The following is a 24,606-nucleotide window of genomic DNA, read 5'->3' as shown; positions in this document are numbered from 1 at the left end:
GAATTTATTAATTACAATGCAAAGCGGCGCCAAAATAATTCGCCCGATGTCAAATAAGACTAAAGTCTTGTTTAATGCATTTCTGATTTCGTCTTCATTTATACAATTGGAATGAACTTATGTAGATTAATGACTGTATAATTAATTAATTACAGCTATATTATATGCGAGGTCGATGCCCAATTTATCTGTTTATTCGATCTTGTCTTTATGTTCTGGAAATGGACCGTGCGACGTAGGTTCCAATAAGTCAACTCTGAAGTTGCATTCTTCGTTTTCGTACCAATTTCTTCTGTTATTCTGATGTGATAAAGATTAGTATTAAAGTGTCGATCAGGTTTAAGAAATATATCGAGGCAGATATTTCAATGATTATTGTTTCCAGTTTGACATAAAATATAATTCCATTTTATGCTCTCGCATTCGGTCATGCAAATTCCTTTTTCTTGTGTTTGAAATCTGATACCACACATATTTCATATTGCAGTCATTTTAGTTTAAGTTTAGCATTCGTGATGCGTATGCATTCACAATGTGACGTTACTATGTCAATACATTAAACCAAATTTTACATCCTGTATAAAGGCAGTAGATCTATGCCAATCTCAACAAAAAATTATCAAGATTAACAAGAACACCAGAGATTTACGTGATTCAACATTTTAAACTTCTAGTTAAGAAGTTTCCCACCTGATTAGTAAACAGACTTGTTCAACACTATTGTTTTCACATCTGCAATAAATCTAGTTGTAAAAATTAAAAACTACAAAATCATAAACGACATGATATACATGTACACTTTATGGATTCGGGCTTATTTAATACTGCGAATAAAGCATAGTGGATATGTGCATTTACGATTCTGGTGCAGTTTTATCAAATACGGCATTATACAAGAGGAGACTATGTTTCGTGAGCAGCTATAAAAATCAACACGTTAGGATAGATTTCATGGAAGCACAGAACAACCCGAACATGTATAAGAACAATAACAACCTGTCAAAATGTATCTCGGCAAATGATACTTGTGTCCATGTGTAAGGTATTTAAGTGGTCAAATTTCTTAGCTTGCTTTGATTTCTACACATATGTCCGCAAATGACAGAAACTTGTTTTTGATGAAACGCCTTTTTAACGGTTAGATTTTCACGTTTCGAAAAAAAATGTCAAACAATCCCAAATGAAAAGAGTTGTTTTACACAAAAAGAGAACAGTATATAAAACATGCATGTTACTCTACAAAACGATTGTAGAAATACTGAGGTTTAAAAACGCACCATTGTCAAAGAACTGTTACATATTTTCGTTTTGATGCATTTGCATTAATGTCCCAGTACTAAAATTCAACGTATTAATTATAAGTAGGTTAAACATATTTTTCATAGTTTATATTATTTCTTTACCATTACCGTTTTTATAACATTTTATTATGTACATGTATGTATTCAATTGGATAAGCAAGTCTGAATATTCTTCTTGCCGCTCTAATCTTATAAAGACAGCATACTGTTTAGTCAAACGTGGAATATCTGATTAATTGATTAATGCAAGCATACTTTCAAAAAGCTCATATTCTACTGATAGAAATTATCCTGAAGCTGTTTAATATAACGGCTTGATACACCCTGAAACGAGCAATAACCTGTAAATGTGTCATACTCTTCGCTCATATTTACAAACCAATCTTTCAAAATATTCGTCAAATCTTAAAATACGTTGTAGGGACTGTCTACAAAAAATGAAACATATGTAAAAAAAGTATAAAACGAAACCAATTATGGCATGAAGGGTCTACCGGCAAAAAGTACAAGGATATTAACCTTATCTGAAGAATGTGTCCATAATGTTACTAGTGTCTTCGCATTGAATGTACCATTGTAACTTTACAAGTATCCTTACAGGACAATCTTCACGGTAATTTTACTTAGTTCATTTACCGTATTAGGAAATTATTTACTTTATGCTCTCTTTTTGTGTTATTTTTGGTATTGATTATAATTATGTCATCTACAATAGCACTTTAATATTCACATTTATTGTATGTTGACATTGAATTTGTATTTGTTTTATGATATACTGTTTATTTTACCACAATAAATTCTATCTATCTAATCCCTGTACAGCAACATGCGTAATTTTAAATGAAACTATACTAGCGAATTAGTGTGACATTCTTTGGTGATACTTGTCAACAAACAAACGATTTATTTTTAAAAATAAAAACCCACAGATTTTCAGGAGGTAGATTATACCGAGAAAGGTACTGCTGGAAATGAGAAAAATCCCCGCTAATTATGCATATGTGTGTCAAAGTATTGGGAAATATTTAGAAATATGATAAAATCAAGGGAAACAAATTTAGGACTGTTCGATGCGTGAATGTGTTATTCTGTATAGTACGTAAAAGAGATTTCTAAAGTTCTGTGTTTGTTGTAGTTTTACTTATGTTTGGTGTCTTGTCAAAGCGTATCTAGAATCATTCGACTGAAAAAAATAATTATGCACAACATTTGATACTATATCGTTCACAATATTAAGATTACATTGCTTAAAAAAATATTTACCTTTTAAACAATACATAGTTGTTACTTTTAATGAAACATAGGTGATGATATTAACTATTTTCTTTCAAATTAGAAAAATAGTAAACGCAACACCCGTCGCTCACAAGAAGTGGACTGCGACCTTTAGACCTTGCTCCTAGTCAAGATTGATGAACATCCATTAAGCAGTCCATTATATGTTATTTGAAGGATTCTCTATTTTTTTATTGCGACAGCCCTTAAAAGCTGCCAACAGCAGTTCATAAGAAAAATCGATAAAAGGCTTTTCTATTTTTAACACTGACGGCCCCTAAACCAGTCAAGCGAAACCACATGAACTTGAGCGGGAACCTTAACAAAGATGCTACAGACCAAGTTTGTTGATGATCCATCAAGCCGTTTACGAGAAGACATTTAAATATTTTGATATTTTCAGTATATCAATCATGCAGAACTATTTGCATCAACTTGACAGCTTATTACCTTGCATGGTTTCTACAGACAAAGTTTATTGAAAATCAATCAAGCGATTCATGAGGAAACATTGTTTAAAGGTTTTTTAATCAATTTTACCACTGGCGGCAACTAACATCATTCAAGAGGAGCCATTTGAACAAATTTGAAATGGGACTTTATAAGGATGCTACAGACCAAGTTTGTTCATGATCCATGAAATAATTCTTCAAAAGAAGTAGTTACCGGCTTTTCTACTTTCAGCTCTTTGATCCCCTAAAGTCAATCAAGCGCAAACATTTCAACATAGTTGAGAGAAGTCCGTACAAGATTCTACATATCAAGTGTGGTGATGATCTATCAAGCGGCTCATGGGAAGATGTTGTTAAAGTCTTTTCAATATTTAACTCTGATAGCCCTTAATTCAATTTTATGTAAAATTGTGTACGACGCATACTCATGATAGCTCATCCTCAGCCTTTGCAAAAAACATGTAGTCCTCTTTATACCTTTACTTCTTGAATTCATTTATGTGCCGATGACTTTAAAATAAAGAATACGCGTAGTATTGTGCTGGCTTCTGTCGCTCCGTTTGTTCTGTCATTTTTGGCCCGAGTGTTTTTCATTATGACAGTGTAAGTAAGACCATCATGCAGTTTCCATAGACATATTTCCAGACATATTTTCAACATATGTTCTCTTCAAAGGAAATGGTTAGTCATCAATTAAACGTTTGCTATTTTTGCTGCCTGAATTAATTTGTTATAAAATATTTCTACTTAATACCATGTTAGAAATTTTAATGATCATATATCATTTTCCGCCAATAGCAATGCATGAAGAAAGTACTCTTTTTCATTTTGATCCGAGATCGCTGTTTCTGTTAAAGTATGCATTATATGTAAATGTATAAATTCATGATGCTGTCATGTTAAAATATACCGTAAACTTACACTGGTAAATAGTTTTCCATGGAAATCCTTGTCTAGTTTGGAAGAAGACAAGGTGTAAGGTTTCGTTGAGTCAGTTTATATATGGTATGAGCAATTAATTGTGCTTCTGTTTAACTGCCACATGTGCACATTATTACACGGTCAATATCCAGTATGTATCCATTCATTCGTTCAGTTGAATCTTCATATATAGTGTGCAATGACAGTATACTTTTACATTTGCAACAATTGAAAAAAAATCGTACAATACTAGCTATTAATCAAATTTTCTAAAATACCAGTGACCGGTCATTGCATAATTGCCTACATCAGCAGCTCATTAGCACCAAACTACATATTCATACGTAGTTAGACATTTTCTTGCATGCGTTCACAGCAAAACATGTTTTCGTGATGGTATGTATAACCATTTAAACAAACATCTCAGTATGGCTGATCAATTAAATGCACCAGAAGTAATATACTTTTATAATGATTACCAGCCTCGAGTATGAACCAAACGCCGGATAATTACATTATTAATTAGGCATCCGCCTCTGTATAAACACAGAATTCCATTTCATTTGAATTATGTTTCATTCGATTAAAACTGGGTATTCGAATTTGCTTCCGTTACTTGATGTATCTGTTCAAAACTTACCATTTATCATTTTCTATTTTTTTTTTTTTTTCATTTTCACTGAGTCTAAATATCTGTTATTATTCACTATATATCGTTCACATGCGTTCACAGCAAAACATGTTTTCGTGATGGTATGTATAACCATTTAAACAAACATCTCAGTATGGCTGATCAATTAAATGCACCAGAAGTAATATACTTTTATAATGATTACCAGCCTCGAGTATGAACCAAACGCCGGATAATTACATTATTAATTAGGCATCCGCCTCTGTATAAACACAGAATTCCATTTCATTTGAATTATGTTTCATTCGATTAAAACTGGGTATTCGAATTTGCTTCCGTTACTTGATGTATCTGTTCAAAACTTACCATTTATCATTTTCTATTTTTTTTTTCATTTTCACTGAGTCTAAATATCTGTTATTATTCACTATATATCGATTCCTCACTTATAACTTTCATTTTCACATTTTTTCAGACATTTAAATGACGAGAACATTTATTTAGCTTATAATTAACCGCAATTACATGTGACTGAAATGGATACAAAAATGTATCTGTAGCAGAACATGGAAAGAAATTAAATGAGTGTACAACCCGTAACAAGGTAGTACTTTCAAAAATGGTAAATGAAAGATATGAGAATAATACTTTCTTCTTTCGCATTTCATAAATAGATGACGACTACAATCTTAAACATGGTGGCCCTCTTGTGTAGTGCATTTAAATGAGACGGAATATCTTAATCCAATAACGTGTGCTCCCCGCGTTTTTGTGTCCATCACATTTCAGGTAATTATACCAATACTGCAATGTGAAGGTTAAACTTTAGTTCGGACAAGATGTATTCATTTTGATGTTAGATCACATGATAACCCAAAGGGAAAGTGCTTTACATGTATCTGCCATGAATGCAATTAAACATTCAACTGAATTCAAAATATTTCAAGTTTTCAGAACAGAACATAGGGTTAAATATCTTGTATTTAATATATCAAATCACTTCCTATAACATATCCGAAATACCACTTAAAACCATAATTGCAATTTACATTTTCAAATGTTTTTTTACAATTCTTCATCTAACTTTATTTGAATACAACTGACGTCGCTGATAATCACATTCAAACGAATTTAGTCATTTACCTTGTTTCAGTGATTATCAGTCTTATATCATTCATAACTGGTCAATTATGAATAAAATACATTAATTTATTTTGAAAAACATTAGTAAAAGTTACAGATTATGTAATAGATGGACGCTGCCTAAACATTGTTGGTATCAAGAAACAAAGACATTCATGTTTACAGATTGTGCATTAACATCGTCATTGCTGTCGCCGTGTGTTGAATATGTTTATGAATTCGGTTGAACTTTTTACAAACCCATGTCCTGTAACCTGTGTGTCGCCATAGACTGAAAATTATTCCCTTAAATTATGTAAATTGACCGTAGACATCTAAAATCCTCGCCTTTATCATAACTAAATCTAACTGCAAGTCAAACGTTATGTAGCCAAATGGTTGTAAATATATCTAAATGAATCAGTAGTTCACGCTATTCTTTTAACTAAAAACAAAATAATATTCGCACATTTTTGTCCAAAACAAAATTATAACTTATTGCATGATAATTTCGATATTGTTATATAACGTAGTAATTAGAAGAAAATGGATCGTGGAATTTGTCATAATCTTCTAAAATCATGTTTAAATATGCAACTATATGATAACGAAATACAACGCCGTGGTTTATGCTTTCTACATACAGTTTTTACAGATGTTCGGGACCGTTGATTAATGACGACGGCCGTAAAAAAACTGTATTTCGACCCGGTGATCGTTAATTAACTTCTCATTTCTACCATTGAATATGTGCTAAAGTTATTTTTATTGAGTGAACCACAAAGGACTTCATGATACATTACCTTTTAACGCCATTGACAGTCGTCCTCCAGTTTTAAGTAAGTTTGACATCCCTTTACGTCATTCTGTAGAGATTTAATATAACCTTTCTTATGGTGATTAATCATTGAAAAATGATTGCAGGAAATCACAAATTTTGTTATACATGTAAATCAAAACTTTGCAAAAATGTTTGAAACCTATTCTTGATTGTGCTATTATGTGTATTTATGTATGCTGTTTGCTGTTATCTTAAAAGTGAATTTGAAATGATGCGCTTTAGATGTTTTTAACAATTACAGCTCCGCACATTAAATAATGCCATTTTCAAAGTGACTCGTACAGAAATTGTAGGCGGTTTATCTCTAAAAAATCAATAAAATATTGGTACTAAAAATTGACCAGTTGTACAGGTTTATTCACACGATTCGTGCAAGATAATTTCCTAAAGAATAACATAAACATTTTACACAAGGGTGTCAACCGTTGCAACGCTTTTGAAATGACGGAATAATTCAAAGTTCTTCTTGCCTTTTATTAATATCGAATACATATATACATTCTATGCCAAAACCTGTTGCAGTGGTTAAGGTCGCTGACTTCAAATCACTTGCCCCTCATCGATGTGGGTTCGAGCCTCACTCGAGTCGTTAAATTCTTCATGTGTGGAAGCCATCCAGCTGGCTAACGGAAGGCCGGTAGTTCTACCCAGGTGCCCGCTCGTGATGAAATAATGCACGGAGGGGCACCTGGGGTCTTCCTCCACCATCAAAGCTGGAAAGTCGCCATATGATCTATAATTTTGTCGGTGCGACGTTAAACCCAACAAAATAAAATGAATAAATGTTGCAGTGGTCATGTTGAACTGTGAGCGAGTTGCTTTAATTTGTAGAAGTATATGATTCACTGTTATAAGAACAATACATTTAAAATACAAATTTAATGTATGTAACACTTTTGCGATGGTAATCGTTTGCAGGCACACGGACATTAATAGAGCACATCTCTCCTATACTTCACACGATCGTAAACATGAAATCAATGTATTATCATTACTATTAAAATTTCATATCTCACGTACTTTTCGTATATAAAGGGACAGAAGCGGAAATCAAGGTACTATTTTCAAGGGGGTCAGTTCCTTTCGTCTCCAATCTTGGATTCTTATTGCTGTAAGGTAAGAGTGTCTTGCCTAACAAAGTTCACCCGCGAGAATTTTATACACATGTTTCATGCCAGGGAATATGTCAGGGACAAAATCATAGGAGCAGCGTTACAATAAAGCCAACCCATGTTTAATTTAGTACTATGAATCGACTGGCGTTTTAAACACGATAATACATGTATGTTCAACCTCCAACATCGTAAATCAGTGATGGAGTCTAAAATAGTGCCACGAGTATAGTAATAAGTTGTGTTGAAACATTTTGTCAATTCAAATACGAATGCGTTTATCATTTTTACTTCAGGACGACATTCAGTTATATGTATACCTTCCACATGAACTCATTTGCATTTCAAACATAACATCCTAGTGTTTGTGTGCGAACCTTTAGGATTGGTGTAACTAACGGAATGGGCTGTAAATATGACATGTCTCTCAAAGTGTAGAACAGATATTTGGAATAATTACCTATTTTTTGTTACCAATTGAAAGTGAATCTGAGTACTTGAATAACATGGGATACTGACAATGCCATAACAGATAATTACACATTATTTATGTAACGTTTTTAACGGTAAACAATACAAAAGGTACTATCATCTCCAAATACTTGCTGCTGTACATATGAAGGTTTAACGGCTTAGAAACGACGACATTTCGATATTTGATATCAAGATTTCGGCTTAGGGCGGTTCACACTATTCCTTGCCTTTTAGCAATAATTAGACATGACAAAATGCACTTACCTTCGTTGTTACAAAATTGTTGCAAGTGCGTTATGATACTCTTACTGACACCACAATGAATATGAATATAATAATAAATGAATTACAGTAACGTAAAACATAAGGCAGAACTTGACTCAATTACTATGCAACAAGTTTGTAATGATGCGTGTTGAAGAGAACACATATGCAAAGAATAGACAAAACTTTACATGTATTGTTTCTTGACTATATTTTAATTACATATATATGGTTAGAGTTTTTATTTTATATCTAGACATTTTGACATTCTCCATTATCTTTTACTGCTGGAGATTCTATCAACTACTTCTGTGTAAAGCATCTTGAAAGTTCTAAAATAGTGCGGACAACCTCCCTCGAGTGCTTATTACAATAATAAATCAGGTGGCTTAGCAAACGTACTGATTTAAAAACTTACATACATTTTATTTTTTCTACATACTCTGGTAATGAAACTGGAGGAGCAAGCATGTTATGTCATAGTTATTGTACTCGTATCGATAAGGCCTGCATTTTATTTTATGCGTTTATACGGATATAAACCACGTTGGGATTTTTGGAAAATACATGAATGACACTAGTGATTCTTGGATGATTTGCCAGAAGTCCCATTGTGGTTTATACTCGTATAAATGCATAGAAAATGACATTCCTTCCGTCTATTTTCATCTATTACCGTCGCTTAATACAAAAGGAAAAATGTCGTTTCTTTATAAAAAATATAAGAATATCATAATAAATCTTCGACTACCGAGCCTGCCAATAAATACATGGAACAGCAAGAAAAGGACCATTAACGTTAAATGTTAATTGACCCTACGATACATATACAGTTCCTGATTTTAACTTGAAATATCTCTAAATCAAGTGAAAAGCTTCGTTGTCTTGTCGAATCAGCTTTTGTCCGTGCGAAAACGAGTTTTAACCATTATATAATGTTCTTTATAAAACTTTGATTGCCGATTTTTAAAGATTCTTTTCGAACGAAGTCTTTCTGTTTATGATTTTCTGTGAACGACGTCAGATGTCACGTGCAGTTTCCCATAATAGTATTGCACGAATGTTCTTATCTGAACAAGAACATTATTTTCGTTCTATGCAAGATACAAAGTGGGTGTACATATTTCAGATTATAAAAGGTGATAATGATATATACACATAAATAGCAGACAATAACTTTATGTAATATTTGTATACATGCTGCATCTTGTATAGACAGAATTTTTTTTCTATCTATGCAGCATGAATGCAAATATTACATAATAATTATACACAGTGATTATATAATAAACACAAAAATAGCAGGCAAAAACATATAAACGAAATCCCTATTTATTTTACTCTTTAATCCCAAGCATGTTCTTAGATTAAATGATAATGAAAAATCAGTTACTCCCCGCCAAACGAATTCATTTCATAGATTAGCACCGAAAACAAGTATGTTCATTAAAGCGAATATGCTCAGTGACGTGATAGAAGACAGGGCACAAAGACAAAAACAACACGGTAGTCTGAAAGACAGCTATATCCCCCGCCACTATTATGGATAGTGAAAGGATTAATGGCACTGGTTGAGCATTGGCGTTGTTAAGTATATTTTATAGTCCATGTATGACGACATCAATGAATTTGAGTTTCATGAAAATCTTCAAAGGGCTTAGGAGATACAGAGCGGACACGCAATGGAAGGCTCAAAACTTTGACCTTGAGTTGTGATCTTAACCTTGAGCCGACATGGCTGACACATAAGTTCTGCACATAGTCTTGATAAGCTGATCATTTGACCAAAGTTTCATGAAAGTCATTAAAGGGGTTCAGGAGATACTGGGCGGAAACAAAGTTTCATGAAAATCCTTCAAGGGATTTAAGTTATACGGTTATATGATATGGAGTGGTCACAATTGTTACTAACGGACAGAAGGACGAACGGACGGACGAAGACAATTCCTATAACCCCCACCACTCTTGGTTTAAAAACAAGCGTACGACGAAACAGGACATGGACGAATATCAACAAGTCCGTCTCTTAGGCGATTTAAGAGCTATTTGTCACGGAGTCCAGCATTTGTCTCGGCATCACACACACGATTTGAAAGTGAAAGTGAAGCGTTTTGGTTAGGATAACTGTAAGAAGGTTGATGTCCTCAACTTGACTTTCAACACTGTGCCAAATCTTGTCATCTGTGAATCAATATCCAATAAGATTTTGCAAGAGGTACATCTCAGTTACAACAAATTAAGGTGAGCAAACTTGATAGTATTAAAATTAAAATCGTCTCTTTTTCATATATCCCGTACGTAAAGTTCCATTATCAACTGAGGAATGAAAATTTATTACAGTACCAAATATATATTCATATTTACCACATTTAATTGAAGCAAGTACCAACAAAACTTAATATAACATATATTGTCCAGAGAGCAAGGAGTGTTGTTTTAGTATGTAATGCGTTTATTTGCCTTTTTTAAAAAATAATTTTAAGCAAGTTTGTGTGTTCAAACCTAATTTTATAGTGCTTAAGAATCATCCCTTTTCCTACTTCAATGTGGCAAGCGTTAAAATATTTTAAACAATCAGACTCTAGTTTATAAGGCTTTCGTTGTAAAATGCGCTTTATTCATTGTATGGTCGTTATTGTTGATGCAAGGAAAAAAGATCTGCATACACAGCTTAGAGCATGAGTTATGTTTATTTGCAAGACGCTGCAGTAGAAATTTAATTAGAAAATTTAAAGAGCGGCAATCGTGTAACAGGGATATGATATGAAATGTTACTATATGATGTGAAAACAACTATTGATACAAACATAATTGGCTTCATATAGAAATTGCTTTAATTCAGACATTTAAGTTGTATAATCAGATCTGGAATTTTATCTTAGTATTCAAATTTTCGAAAACAGAATGTAATAAAGATATTCATAACAATTGCATTACCACGGATTATTGCAGCTGTTTGATATACATGTGAAAGTCTTTAACTTTTTTTCCACCATTCTGCAATCAAATAATTATTTGGCTCTAGTCTAAGAACTCGCACATTATAGGTACAAGAGCTAATCCCAGAGGACATGACACATCGGATAATTTGCCTTTTGTTCGAATGCAAATCCTGAGAGTTCGAAAGATCGAGAACAAAGAATCTCTGGAAATGGTGAAAATCAATCTATCAAAGACAAGAATCAGAATATTAAATAGTTTAGAGGACAAAGAAGAAAGTAAGTCCAGAATATATTCTCAACTAATGAAATAAGCCATTAATGTTCAGTTTTAGTCATTGATTGAAACTAATGCGTAGCTATATCATTTCTAGGAATACTTTTGGTACTGCATTGATAATGCTAATTAATAAGATTATGGAGTAAACTTTTTCAATCAAAACTGCGTCTTCAGATCACCTTAAATACATTTTATAACCTAGCATAATGCATACGTTCTTGATTACCTATGCGATTATGAAAAGCCCTATTGAAGAAGTTTACCGTTTAATTATTTAGATTAAATCAAAACTTCCATTGATAACATTCATATATCTGCTAAACGTCCAGCTTAAGACAGCTTATGTACAAACAATTTATTAATCATTTGAATGGTCTCTAAGTTTAAAAAATGTTGAAGTACAATACAAATGTTTCATATCTGTCTGAAAGTACCTCTGCCAATTATATAAAAACTTATATTGTTTCTGGCAAATACTGCTTTTTATCTTCGTAAAATACATTGATCTGTATATTATCTCGTCTCATGCATTCTGATAGGCACATGAATGTACCTTTCCCTTGGTATTAATATTTCTTATTTTATTTTCGCTATTCGTGTAGAACTTAAAATGCTGATGCCGATGGATTGATGAGCACCAGTCTAGTGTGTTAAGTGAGAGTTAATCCCTATCCCCTGCAAATAAAGAAACACTGTTGGGCACCACCTTTGAACGGTACCTGGGGCATGCACTGCTGTGGAGTTTACATATTTAATGCTCCCTCACTTGTGAACCCTGGTATTGTAATTTAAACATGTCAGGACAGTGTAAATGATAGGTGAATTCCTAACATACGTAATGGTACTAAAGACATGATACATAAACTACAAAATGCTCGTGAAAAATATATAACAAGCAAATGTTAAAAAGACATATATGCTGTCTTTACAGTACAAAGGGTATTTCACACTTATTTGTGACAGCATCTTGTTGTTTTACTTTTAATCATCGTTAAAGTTTTTTGTTAGCCTTGTTCACTCTTATTGACTAGAATGTTCAGGTGTGTATAAAAAGATAAAAGGAACGATGTTACAATGTATTTCAATCATGGCTTAAAACATTATCTCCGTGCTTGAACTCAGTTTTGTTATATTTACAAGACCTTTTTGATCATGTTTCTTGGTTGTGTTCTTTGCTTTCAAATGATCTTTTCTCAGATTTTATATACTGCTTTCAGTTATTGTATTCTCTTAAGATATTTTGCTGATCAGCAAAATGTGTTTGCGTTACTGCAGCATATAAAGGAGATAATGTTTCGTCTTTTTGAATTGAATGATCTCATTAATTGGTAATATGTGCATTAAACGCGGATTCCATTTATTTGGATTGTACAATTGATTCCTTGATGCAAAGTACTCCCATACCATTACATGCCTTCAGCTAATTTCCGTTTGTCTAGACATTTCATGTCATTCCAATGTTATTAAAACGTTAAAGGGTAAGGATGCTGGAAAAGTAAACAAGTCTAAACATTGCATGCCGTTCCAATGGTGTTTAGTGAAATACACTGGAAAATGAAACATATTGACAATGTTCTTTCTGTTTATAGGAATAGAACTCTATATCATACAAACTAGTTCCTTTGTGGACGGAAATGCCGCTGTAGTCATTCCAAGACGGATTGGTTGCAGACATACAAAAGATATCAGATTGTTAGTGAGGTGGATAACAGTGACTAGAAGATTTTTTTCGGGTACTCATACAGCGGAGGTCGCTGTTCTATAAGATAGCTATTTACTATTTGAAAATGGGTTGGATAAAAAAGATAATTACCCTCTACGTTTATTGCAATACAAAGTTCCAACTCTCGGGAAGCTTCATATTGTTTTGCATGTCGAACGTAAAACGATTTTAAATAGCCTCTTTGATTGTGTCTGACGGAAGAGGGGGAGGATTCTATGATAAGCAGTTTATAAATTCTACCAGGACTGAACTGTTTTGATATTTGTCTTCTGGCCTGTTTCGTCGGGCCCTTAAGGGTGTTTCTCTTGTTGCTCTGTCTTCTGAAAAGGCATTGAGTACATACGTTTTTGGTTCTTAAGGTTTTTTATATATTTATACACGAGCATTTTTGTGTTTTACATGCCATGCCTTTTTGTTTCCATTATGTGTGTAAGAGATTCACCTGGAGGGGATTACTTTTATTTACACTGTACCGTGTCTTTGGAACATGGTGGGGGTAAGAGCGAGGTTGGGTGCGCACCATAAACCGGTTTAAGCTCCCCAGTGGTGTTTTTGCCACTGACCGTTCCAAGCGGTGCCCCACTGTGTTCCCTTGTTTGTTCGTTTTGTCCTCTTGTGTAGGCTTTGTGTGTGTGCGCGTGTATGTGTGTGTGTTCCTTTGTTTGTTCGTTTTGTCCTCGTGTGTTGGCTTTGTGTGTGTGCACGTGTATGTGTGTGTGTGTGTGTGTGCTGTGGGTTTCGTTTTGAGGAGGCTGCGTTTTTGGTGCGTGGCATTCCCTGTTTGATATTTGTCTTTGTGTTTTTTTGTTTTGTATATTTTTCTGGTAAAATTTTTAACACCATTTGCTTCTAACATTAAATGCGAATGACTGATGATAATCAACTACTGCGTTGAAACAAATAGTCTAATATGTAGACTATATTGTTATTTCACATGCCAAAAACCTTGGATTTATTGCACTGCTGTCGAAATAATACAATTTACTACGTAATTCTGGCAACAAGATGCTTTATCGACTCATTAAATGTCAGACAGTTGCTTTATTAAAAAGTAATTGACAAAAATTTAAAGTGAGAAGACAATAGTTTAAAAGAGAATATATATTTCCCTTTAACGAATTTTATAATGCAACACTTAGTTTTCGGCCTACATTCTAAATGGGCGGGGGGAGAGGGGGAGGGGGCTCCGTAGCCGAGTGATTAAGGTCGCTGACTTCAAATCACTTGCTCATCGCCGAAGTGGGTTCGAGCCTCGCTTCAGGCGTAGAATTCTTCATATGAGGAAGCCATCCAGCTGCCTTTCAGAAGGCCAATAGATCAAATAGAAATAAGCCTCAAAGCTGCCGTACAATTATACTTCATATTGCAACCAATTATTTTTAAAGTTCAAAAATCATAAACGTGTTGAATATTTTAAACATGTGTTTTTAAACCATTGAAATTATTATCAAACGTACATATGTGCAAGTGGTATATGTTTATTTTCGGGTTACAAAATCATCAATACTATTATTTAATAGACGCAATACATTCAGAGAAAAATAACCATTGAATAACTTGCTGCAATAAAGGCGAAGCGTAGCAATAACACATCTTTATAATGGAATGAACCGTTTACCAACTATGAACTAAAATACGAACGATCGCTAACGACAGTACACATAGTTAGCACCAAATCGATCATTTCGTAAATAGATACGTTCGTCGGAATATGAAGGATCATCATTTACACGCGTTCATAGAACAAACTCTCATTCCAATTAAACGGACGTTTCATTTTTGCTAATGAATTGAAGCCAGATAAAGTAAATAAGAAAATCAGACAGTACGGATTTTTAGATAAATAACTAGGTTTCTCTTTCAATACACTGCATTTTCACATGATTAAGGGAGTCAATTAAAATGTATATAAAATATCTTAATAGATAGAGATCCGACTCTACATAATGGGCAATATGTTTCTTAAAAAAAAAAAAACAAGGATAAATATCGAACAGGGAATGCCACGTTCTAAAAGCGCAGCCTCCCTAAACGTTAACCCAGCACGCGGACGAATACACGACCAAAACACACACACACACTCACACAAAGCAAACACACCAACAAACACTCTCACACAAAGCATATACACTAGAACAAAACAAACAAATAAGGGAACGCAGTGTGGAAACGCCTTGGAACGGTCAGTTGCAAAACCACCACTGGGGAGTTTAAACTGGTATATGGTGCGTTTCCCAACCTCACACTTACCTCGACCATGTTCCAAAGACTTAAGACGGTGTAAATAAAAGTAATCCCCGCCAGGTGAATCTCTAACACAAGTAATCGAAACAAACATTAATGGCATGTAAAACACAAAAATGTTCCTATATAATTATATAAAAAGCAAACCTTCAGAACCAAAATCGCATGTTCTCAATGCCTTTTCAGAAGGCAAAGCAACAAGAGAAACACCCTTAAGGACCCGTAGACAGATATCAAAACAGTTCAGTCCTGGTGGGATTTCAAAACTGCTTATCATAGAGTCCTCACCGTCTTCCGTCAGACACAATCAAAGAGGGAATTAAAACTTACATGAAACAGGATCATACATAAACGGAAAATTGTTAAAATGTTGCTGTTATGTGATTGCATTACTACATATTAATTAGAACTTTCATACCTTTTTACATAACTTTAAATAATCTCCTCTTGCGACATAATAGGATTATATTTAGTTAATTATAACAAATATCACCTGCTTTGAGTGCATTCAGGAGTGGACAAATATTTACGCTCTGGACTGTAATTGGTGAAATCCCAAAATCAAAACGGGCAATTTAATTCAATTGTATAACTGACGTCAGATTTGCTGTTGGTCACATTCAAATATCCAAAAAAAATCTGTTTTTATGAGATTAAAGAAATACATGCATATTTAGTATACTAATGCATGAAACTATCATGCAACATTGCTAAGGTATCTGGAGTGGTCGATTTTGAAATTTTAGTCAGTCTCAATGGGCATCCTCTAATCTGCCGCCTTTGTCAGCAGACACTAATGCTTTCAGGTTACTGCAGACGACAAAGAAACAACACAGCTGAGGCTGACAAGTTTCCGGACATTGTTAAAGAAAGAAACATATTTATTGAAAGGCATGGAAATTTAGTGATCGGGTACAGACATCAATTTCGAGGTTACATTAGAAAAATGTACTTTTTTGTTTGTTTAAATAACGTAACGCTTTTGACAGTGGTATTCGTTTTCTTAGTGCAATTGCCTTGTATTTGAATTTTAGCTACACCAATCTGCTATTAGCACATCCGAATATTCACTTTAACAGATTTAATAAATTCTTTTATTATCTGAATAGGTGTCAACTCAAGCAGAAATTGTCTAGAAGCTAACATTTATCACATTGACCGTCTAAGAAGCAGTGAGATTATATAATGTATACTTTCTCAACATGCAATCAGGTTTTGACTGTTTGATGTTTAGGGGCCGACCATTTGATATTCTTAAGGGGAGTTAGGGCTGTGATTTTTTTTAAAGAAAAACAAAATCTTGAGACTTTGGTTTTGCTTAAAAAAATTCTGGCTCCAACATGTTGAAAAAATGATTGACTCCCATATTACTGAAAAAAAAAACAAACAAATTTTGGCTCTAAGTCATATTTAAAAATTATTTCCATTACTCTGAAAGCAATATGTATTGCATTGAAATTGCTTTTTAAATTATTTATAATAAGGTTAGTATACATTTCGTAACATAACATTTTTTATACGCCCGAAGGGACATATTATGTTATATATAACCCCGGTGTCCGCCCGTCCGTCCGTTAGCAATTTCGTGTCCGATCTTGACCCCCTTGAAGGATTTCAAAGAAACTTGACATAAATGTTCACCACATCGAGACGAAGTGCAGAGCGCATGTTCTGGATGGCTCGCTTCAAGATCCAGGTCAAATTAGGGATCAATAGTTATATGTGTTTCATGTCAGGGGTGCAGACAACGGATTGGTTCTAAACAATTGCAAGTATACATTTTTAAAAGCTTAGAATTCAGGGCAGGTGATCACGTGACTTTTGTTTATGATCACATTGTGTCCACCGTAATGGTTGCCCCCATGTACTTGAAAGTTTTTTTTTTATATTTTTCTTCAATTTTACATCATATTTGATTTGATTTTACCTATCATGTTCCAGTCAACTACTTCCCGGTTCCAACGATGTCTTATTTTGCTATGTGAGTGTTGCCGTTTTTCCATTTACCCTGCACAGATTTTCGAAGCGGTGACTTTTCTCTTGAAATAGTGGGGTCACATTGAGTCCCAAATTCCTTAAAACACATTTTATGCATCTTAACAGGTTCTTTATTGGTGGAAATCGACTGAAAATGCACCTCAGCCATGTATTTTGCTTCGCATGCGACTTCTGAATGTTTATGTGTGTTTTCTACAACGTTCCAGGGATTCATGTCTGAATGGTTACATTACGTAATGGTCACATGTTGTCCAATAAATTTAGTAAATTGTGTATATAGCAATTAATTCCAATCTTCAGGGTAAATGGAAAAACGGCAACACTAACATAGCAAAATAATACATCGTTGGAACCGGAAAGTTGTTGGCTGGAACATGACCGGTTAAATATGTTCAAATATGATGACAAATTGAAGAAAAATACAAAATACCTTCTCGTACATGGGGGCAGCCATTAAAGTGGACACAATGTGATCATAAACAAAAGTCACGTGATCACCCTCCCTGGAATTCAGATCTCAGTGCATTTTAAAAGCATTTTCTGCTGGCTACTCAGACTCAGATAGTGTAACAAAGTATTATATATGTGTGTATGTATACCAGGGTGTCGGAGAGTGGAGGAGGTTATTCCAGAGGGAACCCAATCCTTGTATTTTGGTATTTTAAACAATAAATCCTGGATTTTGCTGAGTTCTTACAGAAAATAATTTCTTTTAGAAATGCAATGACACTCGCTTGAATAAGCTTAAGTTTCCTGAATGGAACATATAGAAACAAATACATATACCCAATCGAATGAATAACATGACAGCTCAAATGTGTTCCTTTAGAGAAAATTACAAACCGTGTTTGTATTATAAAAGATATTGACTCCACAGGCGGAACACTCCAGATGTCACAAGCAGAGATAAACTATGTCTAATGCTACTGGTTAAGTTTTATAAAGTACGCTGTCAAAATGCAAAGGGTTATTTCCGTTTCGGTATATGTTTTCTGTAAGCATGAAGGTCTTTGTCCTCCTCAAACATAACCATACATCAAAGAAAAGAAACCTTTGGTTCTGATGTCAGAAGGCTGAAAATTAGTTGAACAATATTTCGACTGTGTTACAGACCAACTGTCTGGAAAACATTGTTTGATAATACAGCGGTTCATTGTACGATTATGTTGTTCGTTATTATGTCTTTCTTGATTAAGTGTTTCTATATAAGGTTTATAAAACAAATTTTATTTACTGTGCAGTTAACAAAGCTAATGCAATGCCTGGTACACCAACAAACCCGTACCATTATCTATAGATTTTCAATAAGACTTGAAAGGGATAGTGTTTAGTACAAGCCTTATGAAAAAGAACGTAAATATGACAAAAATGTATTATGAAAATTGTTTAGGTATTGATGCCTCTTACATCTAAGAAGTATTTACTTACCAATGATGTTGTCCACAGTTAAGTATATTTCCTTTACAAATAACTCCACAGGTCGCCCAACATGATAAAAATGAAACGTTGCAAGTTTGATTTTATTGAATCTAAGACACTTTTAACCACAACACAAACCCTGCTTAAAACAGGGAACTGATTTGAAAAACTGGCGAACCCTCTTGCAATACATCGTTTAATAGTTTAATTGAATATCAGTTATATCAAAATTGAAATTGAGGAAACTAAACAAACAGGTCGCGCAACACGGCAAAAATGAAAATGTTGCAGGCTCGATTTGATTGAGCCTGTTCACGAACGGTAGTGGAACTGCATGCTACCGTCCCGGGTTGAGCAGAACTCAACACATTTACACATGCTACAATTACAAATGTGTTTATACGGCGGTGCACATGGAACCTTCAATGATATACTTGCATGTAATTCCATGAAAAGCGGCATATGATCCCCATTTAAAATAATGGGTTTGCCCTGAACGAGAAAACAATGGGCAGAACTAAAAAAACTGGAATTTAGAAAGGGGATCAGAGGTTATGGATCAATCTTATAAATACCCATTTTACAGATAGATACATAGTTAAATTGAAAGCTGGTGTATCTTATGAATTTATCCTTTATCTCTAATGTCTAGCTAAATCTGTTCGTTATTCTGTGACATTCCTTCCCTGATTGATTGTTTTTCACTACCGCCGAAGTTTCGTCTATGCGTCCATAATGTAATCAAATAAAAGCTCAGGTTTCCACGCACTAACAAGCGAACTCCTTCCAAGCATATTTTCCGAGAGGAATAGGTCAATAATATAGCTACCGCTGCTAAAATAATATATATATTTACTTGACAATGAAAAAGTCTTTGCACAAGGTGGAATAATTATTTTTAAGCAAATAAAACGACTTCACATGCCCTTCCAAAAGTATTTGATTACAAAAAATAAAAACTAGTTTCGTCCATTGGCTCATCAGTGTATAAAAGCACATCGGTGTTTTGTTGCGATTAAATATTTTCTTAACATATCGTAAGTCATATTCTTGCAAAATTGTAATTACGAAGATATTATTTCGATTTACACTTTAAACTACAGTTTTGCTAATGACAACTATAGAATAAAGATCATTACTGTTAACCATTTTTCTGTACGTTTACCGAAATAATGCGTTGAGAAACCATCTCTAACTTAATACCAGTAACTGTTTAATTGTATTGCTAAAGTATATAAACAGAGGATACACAATCGAACCTAAATTGTCTATCTTCATTTCAGGCCTTCATCCTGAATGTACTCTTCAGACAATCATGAATTTAGGTCTCTCTGTTGATCAAAACAGCTAAATAGCATCATTCAACCTGGTCATTAAATGTAAAATTATTTACTAGTTAAGCTCTCCTATAGTCTATTTCTATAATGCAAAATTGTATAAATAAGATAACAGAGTATTGACAAAATGCTTCTCGCCATTTAAACACTAAAAAGAATCATAGCAGCTAATAGCATACGTTTGGATGAAATTGGCTCCAGTTAGTTTAGCTCTAGAATAATTACAGAAATAAAGTGTTACAGTAACTAACAAATATTTAACAAGTTCTCAAACTGTTGTGGTTTATCAATAATTTTGCACAACTTTGACATTCACGAAATGTCACGGCTTCGGCCAGTTTAGTAAGCATTTCTGTAATCCCATCTACGACAGATTAAAAGTCATGATAAATTGGCACTATCATATGCTTTTCTGGTACTGCCCTTTTAACGATGAGCGCCAAGTAAAGAAGCTACTAGTACCATCTTTAACGGTTTTTGTTTATTGGCGCGGCTTGGGAGCGAACCCACGATTTTTCGCACCCGAAGCAGGGGCGCTCTACCACTAGGCTACTGAGGCAGTTATATCACGTTTGACAACATTGGAGCGGAATAAAGTCATCAGACAAATTTGGTATCATACAATTGTAATATAAGCTTTGACTTTGACGTCGTTTTAAAGTATAGGAGACGTATTGACATGGTCTTTGATTAGTATGGTAAGAAGAAATGTTGATGTTTCAGCTAGAAAAGCTTACATGTGATCAAGAGAATATTACATTTGTTTCTTTTCAAACATACTCGACATACTCGACAGAGCCTCGTATTGTATCATGTTTCATTTGTCTAGTGTGAAAAGACACTCTTGGAATTTCTTCTGCATATTTTACAAATTGCAAACATTGTGTCAAAAGTGGCTAACGGTTAAGGTTAGTTATGTTTTAAAATATAAGCATAGCGTCTAAGAACATACTAATTGAATGAAAAAATCACTAAACTAAACATGTACCTGTTTTTGCAAATATTTTAAGTACCAACCATTCGGGGATTAAATCTACAATTCAAAGTAGAAAATGACAAAATATTTCGACTGGGCTTTTTGTTGTAAAATGAAATATTTTCATATTCTTAACTTAAAAGTGCATAGATTATAAATCAACATCTATGCTATTGTGCAATAAACATCTTATTAATCACTTTACACAGGATAGATATTTCTGAAGAACTGAAATTCTCTGTAGCCGATGCTGGCGCGTAAGGGTTAATGAACGTTTTAGTACCTCTTATAAACATTTTTCTTGGTTCAATGCTTCAGAAGAAATTTCTTTTAGATTTTATTACGTTTCAGATTGCGTCCTTTTGTACTTTTTCAGTCTACATGCGAAACTAAGAAAACTAATATCTATCAATTATAATTCAATCAGCATTTACAATCATTCCGGTGATCAATGTATTTACTTATAATAGAAAAAAAATAAGAAATTGATCAGCGGGATTTTCGATTTTAAAATTTGCATTACCATCAATGTTTACAATTACTTAGCATATTGAAGAACTCTTTCAGCACGATCATCTCTTGCGGACAACGATACTGGTAGCTAATGGTGTGGTCATAGGAAGTCTCATCAATTATATTGCTAGTTTGCAAAATGTCTTTAAAGATGCAGTCGTTCTTTGTTAAGCTATGCAGATATGGAACATTATTGCATGACTGCAGCATTTTCCTTTGAAGTTTTGTGTTTTCTAAATTCTGGTATCGCCACGGTTAGCCGTGCTCTAAATTCCGATGCACACAGGTATCGCTCACAGTTTTCTCTTTCTGGGATGTAGAGCAATACACACAAATTAGCAAGTGTTGCTGTGATAAGTTATTGAAAATGATAAGCTATTTGAAATAATTTATTACTGTATTTCTGTAGTTAAGTTCTCTGCATCTTGATTTAAAACTTGATTTTTTAAGTAATGTAAAAATATAACGGCAAAAATGATTATGATATTCTATTCTGTTTAAAAATTCAAATTTTGTTTCTGGCAAAGGTTTACAATATGCTCTATGTGTTAATTCCATTAATACATAACCTTTGTTGATAAAATTAGCCACATGGGAAGTGTTTACCTTCTCTATTTCTCCAGGGTTCATGACCTCATTAGGGCCTCCCGGCAAATTCAAAATTTTAGCACTTAGTTTTGATTATTTTTGAAACTCTACTTCCCAACTTTTTGTTTTAAAAAATAATAACACTGATTAATAAGGAATGTTTCTATGTGTATTTATGCACTTTTTATAACAGTTTTTTCAGTAGTTTATTTAAAATTTTGAAAAAGGGATCTCTGATGTGAAGCATGCATGATTTATATAAAAACCTGCCCGTCGCCACCTTCTTGCTTTTATATGGCAGTTGGGGGTTTATCATGTCATTGAAATGTTTCTAAGGGAGGCTCAAGAGGGGAAATATTTTTAAATATTTTAAATTAAAATATTTAAAAAATGTGTTCAGTTTACTGTTTTCAGTCATGCAATAAATCAGTTAGACAATACATACGCGTGTGTTACCGGTGAGTATCATCATGCTTAGTAGATTCTCAGGGAACGTAATTTGACAGCAAACTCGCCTCTACGAGGCTCGTTTGCTACCCAAATTACGTTCCCTGAGATTCCCCCATGCATGATGATACCAGCCGGTAACACACTTTTATGTATTATCTAACTTATACTTACTGTTTTAAAGTAAACGGAATATTGGATGTAACTTCATTCTGTAATGGTTTTCTGTCAAGCGTAATATTGTCTTTCTGCAGGTATTACATTTGTATGTATGTGATGATGTCTTGGAACTTTTTTATATTCACTTTTACGCAACAAGACAATCTTTTTAATTACTCACTGATGTTAAAATAATGTATAAGAATTTCGATATATACCTAAACCGTTTTTGTCGATTCACCGTAAAATCCAACTTATTCATTTACAAAGATAATTGCTGCATACTATCAAATTGATAGCTTTACTTGTAATTGTAAAGTTAGGTCGCAGATCAGCTTGATTTCCATTTCCTAAATTGACTGTTATACTGACGGTTATATCATTATTTCTTCTCTATTTTTGTATTTTTATGACTGATTTTATGTTCTGGTTAATGAATTGCTGTTTAAATTTGCACTTTTGTAGAGTTTGTCAATTATATAGAAACAAGATGTCGTAAAGGGTACAAACAAGTGTTTTTCAATTTGAAAAACTTAGCAAGTTAACTTACAAGCACGTATAATTTTGATCAAAATAAGGTCGTTCTATTACATAAGGAATAGTGGGAATGTTACTGTACCTTATCTATCTACTAGTATACATTTGTTAGTTTCTCCTGCTTCATCTACGAAATATTATGCACAAACAAGACATAGATGTTAAACTTTATTTTCTTACGCGGGTTTTCATATTTATAATGTGATTATAGGCTAATGAAATATTTTCAGCAAAGGTGTGTGTGTATATATATATAGTCAGTAAAATCCTTGTGCAGGTATAAAATATATAAAAGTTCAATTTCCAAGGAATAACAGCAGTAGACTTCTGAGTTGTTTTTTTTTTTTTTTAATTATTTTAATTTTTCACGTCAAGCGCTTTCAATTTTGATGATATTTTTATATTTGCTTAAATATCACTTTTGTCATAAGGTACTAGTGGGTTATTTGAGTAATTCTTTCTTTTTACAGTATCCAAAATTGATTTTTAAACTATAATTACATGTGACTCTATTATCCAGATGTTATTCCTTAACATATATATCGAGCATAAATGTGTTTTAAAAACACTTATTATCTGCCCTTTTCGAATGGTACAGTATGCTTTAAAGTTTTGTGCGTGTGCACAGGGTATTCTTGAGATGCATTATATATTATTTTCTTGAAGCTTGACGCAACGTCTTTTTACGACGTTTCCCGTATTTTTATTTCAAAATGTAACTGCCTGAAGATATGAACAATTTAAAGCGCTTGTAGTGAAAAATTAAAATTATATATTTTATCTGTTGGAGGTAACGTCGCATCGACACAGTTACAGGTCATATGGTGACTTTCCAGCTTTGATAGTGGAGGAAGACCCCAGGTGCCCCTCCGTGTATTATCTCATCACGAGCGTTGAACCACAGACCTTCCGTAAGCCAGCTGGATGGCTTCCTCACATGAAGAAATCAACGCCCCGAGTGAGGCTCGAACCCATATCGATTAGGGGCAAGTGATTTGTAGTCAGCGACCTTAACTACTCGGACACGGAGGCTAAAGGTGTAAGTATCATTAT

This window comes from Mercenaria mercenaria, chromosome 16 (assembly GCF_021730395.1).
Source record: "Mercenaria mercenaria strain notata chromosome 16, MADL_Memer_1, whole genome shotgun sequence".
NCBI classification, from domain to species: Eukaryota; Metazoa; Mollusca; class Bivalvia; order Venerida; family Veneridae; genus Mercenaria; species Mercenaria mercenaria.
The sequence above is the reverse complement of the archived record's forward strand: the minus strand, read 5'-3'. Positions refer to the sequence as shown.